We start from the raw sequence: 5,815 nt of genomic DNA on the forward strand, positions 1-5,815 counted from the left end.
ATGTCCACATCTTAGGTCATAAAAACTGCCGGGAGAACTGAACTATGGCCCACTATCTGCAGGGCCTGCATGTGGCGCAAGCCCAAAATAATATTTGGCCCAAATGCGTGCTGGCACGGGAGAGCGTGTGACATTTCCACTCAAAAGAGTTATAGCCACCGCTCAAAAAAATAAGATTTACAGCCACCACACGACCTGTTCTCCCCCCAAATCGAACCCTCCCCGGACCTCCTCCTCGACCGCCCCCCCCCCCTCTGCTGTTGGCCACGCCCTCCACCACCACCCCTTTGGTTGACCTGTGCGACCCCATCGAGATCTATGGCGGCGGGGCTTGGATCTCGGCGTCGCCTCCCTCGATACGCCTGCGACGTCGTCATCGCCTCCCTCCCTTCAAGACCACCACCAGAACTGGTCGACGATGCCGGTCGCCTCCATCTCTTCTTTACGGTCCATCACGCCGACGAGCATAGGTGGACTCCCCACCACGGCTTCCTCCCCGCCAACGGCGAGCGTGGTGTCCCATCTCTACTATGGTGGTACAATACTTTCCTCAGATCCGTCTCGGTGGAAACCCGATGCAGGTGAGATCTTCCTTACCAAGGTTGTTAATCTTTTCTTCTCTGCTCGATGAGAACTCATGGTGCGCGTTGTCCAGTTGTCCGTATGAAGGGAGATTTCCCCTTCCACCGAGTTACTACTGAGCGTGTTCCTTGTTGTTTTTTCCTTTTCCTACCAAATTGATGCAGGTGCTATTAGTGAAAGGATTGGAGACTGGTTCTAGCGGTGGTTGGTTTGTTTGAGGAATTCCTAGTGCTCGTGATTTGTAAAGGGTTTCAGCCAGGTTAGTGTATATTTCATTTTGTTATCTTAATATGCAAGTATATGTGCCTATTTCATTTGCTTGTATCCATCCTTTTTAGTACATGGATCGGTCTTTATTTATTCAGGTTCAGACATTGCGCAACTGAAGACTGCGTATACTAGTCGAAGGCACGAGCGATGCACGTGTTCTTCACTCACTCATCCGTTTATTTGAGCAACATTTATTTTCAGATGGGAGTAGTATGTATGCCATTGAGTATTAAATCCCGTCCAAAGGATTGGCAAGTTGCTGCTTCAAAACTTGGTAGATACAAACGATTAGTGCTCTATACAAGCTACTCCCTCTATTCCGAAATATAAGTCTTTATAGAGATTTCATTATGAATCATATACAGAGCAAAATGAGTGAATCTACACTCTAAAATGCATCTATATACATCCGTATATAGTTCATAGTGGAATGTCTACAAAGACTTATATTTAGGAATGGAGGGAGTAGTTTTTACGGAGTAGAAGGAAGGTTACTCTAGTCATCGTTGTTTCCCGATCATAGCTACAAAAGATCTTGAATAGCATAGTTTCACCAGTGGGCCCATTTGGAGCTATCAGGATTCCAGAAAGGTCCTGGAGTCGTTTTGGCGCCTGCCCGTACATAGTGAATCTAAGAAATGTCAACCATTAGATCTCTTGGGCAAGGTACTGATGAATGGTGGATATTCATTTTATGGAACAAATCAATGACTTGTATTTGCTCTCGAGTCTGTGCGGACTGCTAATCCAAATTCAAAAAAAAATTACTACAGTAGTAGGGAAATGTAGCGCTCTATAAAGTTTTTGGTGCCTCCATCTGAAAGAGATAAATTTATAGACATGAGTGTGGATTTGATATTAAAAATTTCTCTACAAAAGTACCTACTTTCCTGCCATGATTTACCATCTAGCTAATTGTTTCATAGGAGTTCAATACTGAGGTAACATTTTTCTCTCTCAAACTTGTGCTTGAATGTACCAATGAAGATGCTCTTCACAACTCTAATTCTTGGTGCCAATGGCTATTCTTCCATTTACTATGATTAAGTGCTCTTTGTGCTAATTCTTGATGTTAAAAGACAACGAACTTTGACTAATGAACATGTAGTTGGAATGAACAAGTACCCTTGTTTATCTCCGTTGATCGATTGATGTGAGATCATTTAGTTCACTCGTCATCATGCACATATACTTCAGATAGAGAATCTCTTTCTGTCTCTTCTCTGTTTGCTACAAATATAGACTGAAAGTGGAGTACTGCTTCTAGAGTTTAAAGATTTGAGCTTGCAAAAGTGTTAGTTCTCTGATATGAAGTTTATTATTTATGTTCTGTGAAAGTTGTTGTCTGAATGTGATATACCCATATATTATATAAAGAACAAGTTCACATAGGTACCAAAAATTACGCTTAAACTTTCATGCCATCTAATAGATAATAGTTTTTGTATACTTTTCAACTTCGCAAGCATTGCAGTAACTATATTGTCACAAGAAATTATATATTTTGAGAAGCTTCTACAAGATCTTGATATCACTTGTGTTCTATCGCTTGATCCTGTGCTTGAAGGTGATTCCCTAAATTGCACAACTCCGAAAACTTGTACATGATTTGATTTTCTTCTGGTGGTCACACTTACATCCTTCAAGGATCATCCTTATCAGTTATTACAGTAAATTTGTAGATTTAGCGTTTTAATTGCTATTTTCATTATTAGGAGTATCTCCTGGAAAAAAACTTCTACAGACCAACATGACTAATGTATGTGTGTTGTTTTAGATATATATTTGGTTATGAGTTACTACTTTTGTGGTCATGGGGAAATTAATCATTCCATGATCTCAACATTGTAGTATTTTGCGCAAATTTGTGAAGTTCAACGTCTTAGTTTCATGGCTCAGGACTAAATTTTCTTGAGTTATCACATCAAAACATGAAATGTCAAAATCAAACTACTTTTGCTTACTTGATTCTTTTGAGCGTGCATATGAAACAATGGTTATCTATGTTGCTTGCCTATGCTATCAGCTAATGTGATCTATCTTTCATACTTATATACACATTATGCTTGGACATGTGTTGTTTGTGCGAAAGGAAACATCTACTCCCTCTCTTCCTAAATATAAGTCTTTTTAGTGGTTTCAAATGGACTACCACATACGGATGTATATAGACATATTTTAGAGTGTAGATTCACTCATTTTGCTCCGTATGTAGTCACTTGTTGAAATCACTAGAAAGACCTATATTTAGGAACGGAGGGAGTAGTATTTTGTAATGCTTGAACTCAGGGTAGTCACTACTTAAATATTTCTCCATGTAATCGAGTAAGAACAGTTCTTCAGAACATATTATCGTTTCCATCTTCAGACATCTTGATAGGAAGCACAAGGGAATGTTTGCAGTTTCAATTTATATTGTACGTAAAGGATTGTAGATATGCTCTCGGCCAGTGAAAACTTCTAAATGATCTATGCACTATGGCAGTGCCGCGGTGGATACTTCTAAATGACTGCACACATGTTTTATTAAGTCTTATCAGTATAGGGAGTTCAATAATCTTTTGGTGCTAAACAAGTAGATGCTACAACTGAATACTAAATCAGTAAAACACTGTAGGAGTTTTACAAGAAAGCTTTGGGTAGAAAGATTTTTGTGTTGTGTTGTTTATTCCCATTGGTCGATCGATGTGAGATCATCTAGTTCAACTGTCATCATGCACATATATTGTTACATGGAAGAAAAATAACTAGCTAGAGAACTTATTTATGTCTCCTTTCATTTTGCTGCTAAGACAGACTGAAAGTGGAGTACTCTTCTAGAGTTTAATTGTTATTACATGCTGCTTTTATAAGGTTGGGGTCTTCAATCTAGTTTTTACTCAATAAGTTACTGTTTCTTAAGAATAACATGAAGCATGGATTCTTATATGTTCCATGTATTATGTCAGGGCAAGTAATTATCAGCTGAGCAAAGGCTACAACATGTTAGGAGGAGAAGTTTGAATTGAGGCAGAGAGTACACTTGGTAAGTCATATATATCCAACCTGAACTTATTTAGTCATTTATTATTTTTGTTCTAGTCTGAGTCCAAAAAGATGGTTTGACAAACGGGGGTGACATTCTATACACACGTGCGCATCTACCATTCATGCTTGTGAAGCATTTAAAATAAAATAAAATTGAATATGGCCAAATTTGGGTTCCAAGTTTTGCCATGCTGTCATGACTTCGTATTAGTTTGCCCCCTTCAACATGTAAAACTATGAACCTGACCATATTTTATTTGGAACATTTAGATGATGTGTCAGAAGAAAAACAAAAGGCAACAACGAGAAAGAAAACAAACGGCAATCTACTTACATCTGACGTGTAAATTCTAATGTGCCAAAAATTTCTCTTTTCAGGAAATAGAATGGAAAAAGGAAGAGGAGACAATGCTGAAGCACAAGAGCGAGAGGCTAGCGGAAGTTAAAGCAATAAACTATAAGCATTTTGAATGATTAGGGCCTCGCATTGTTGGGAACATTACAACCATGGGGAAAGCTAATTTGTGTTGCTAGTTTAGCATAGAAGCCACTATATGCTCATTTTGGCCATGTGTCGCATCCAAAACATATGTAATTTTCCTTTTGTTGCACAACACCCTTATATATGGGCGTTTCTAGAAACCTATGTATTTGGTCGTTAATTTTATTGAATGAAGGTAAGTTTTACTATGAGGCCCATATGTGAATTATGAAATTGTGTCATTTCTTTTGATTGCCTGCACAAAATGAATGCATATTAAATTAGCGATTTGTGGCCCAGATCAATTTGCTTATGCTAGTGAAATCAACGTGATGGCATATTAACTGCCGGGTAAACAAGCTTGTGCCGGCAGTTACATTGCCGGTAACTGTAGTTTATATGCCATGGTCAATCTGCCGGGAGAAAATAATCTGCCGGCAAATAAATGTGTGGGGCAGTTAAACTGCCGGGAGAAGTTTATCTGCCGGGAGAAGTAATTCCTGGCAGCCGTTCTCGTGGCAGTTCTATCTGCCGGGAGAATTGCTCTCCCGGCAGTTTATCTGCCCCCTTAAGTGGTTTTTCCCGGCAGATTACATGCCATTTCATTGGTGTTGTGGTGTAGTGGAACTTATTACAATAATATGGCTGAAGGCCATCTAAATAAGATAACAACGGAAGGCTTGGAAGATAAAGCGAGTCCATCAACTCCAATGGCATAGCTGACTGCACGACAACGACCTAGCGCACCTTACTCTTCGTCTGAAAAGTCTGCAACATAATACGTTGCAGCTCGAAACGGGTCAGGACATGGAATATGCTGGCAAATATAACACCTTAGAGCAAAGAACATGTAACATCTATAACTATATGCATATATGCCTGGTGGAGGCTCTAAGGTTAATGTTTTTGCGAAAAGCCAATTTTTCCCTACTTCAAAGGAATATATTTTATTTAAGTACAAGGTTTGTTAAAAAACATTGAGAATGGAAACCCCATCTCAATCCCAATTAAAGTAATCATCAACCAACAAGTTAATTAGAGTAAAGTGATGAGATCAACATCATAAATCAAGTACCAGATACTCAAGATGTCCATAACCGGGGACACGGCTAATCATGATTAGTTTATACACTCTGTAGAGGTTTGTGCACTTTTCCCCACAAGACTCGATCTCCTTTGTTGATTTCTCACGCTACATGATGTTTGAGAAACGGATGACCGAGACACAGTCTTTCAAAATCATTAGCCCTTTCGACGGGTAAACCGTACCACCTACATCCCCTACATCTGCTAGTTTACCACTGAAGGAGTTCACAAAACATACTCAACTATGCCAGAGCCCATAATGGCTTGTGGCTGCACACAGAAGTTTCCAGCATGAATAACAATATCATCCCTTTGAGCCTGGGTGGCAGACCATAGGATGATCACACGGATTCCCCGGGATCTCCTTGG

The 5,815-nt window shown here is 39.6% G+C and overlaps 1 long non-coding RNA gene across 1 annotated transcript; it reads left to right on the top strand.

Annotated features, from left to right (window-relative positions):
* The first annotated feature begins 253 nt into the window (after positions 1 to 253).
* Positions 254 to 4,551, top strand: LOC119297379. Its single transcript, XR_005145641.1, has 4 exons — positions 254 to 581; positions 747 to 841; positions 3,801 to 3,877; positions 4,258 to 4,551. It is a non-coding gene; the product is annotated as an uncharacterized LOC119297379 (long non-coding RNA).
* The last annotated feature ends 1,264 nt before the right edge of the window (positions 4,552 to 5,815 follow it).

Source organism: Triticum dicoccoides, chromosome 5A (genome assembly GCF_002162155.2).
Source record: "Triticum dicoccoides isolate Atlit2015 ecotype Zavitan chromosome 5A, WEW_v2.0, whole genome shotgun sequence".
Classification (NCBI taxonomy): domain Eukaryota; kingdom Viridiplantae; phylum Streptophyta; class Magnoliopsida; order Poales; family Poaceae; genus Triticum; species Triticum dicoccoides.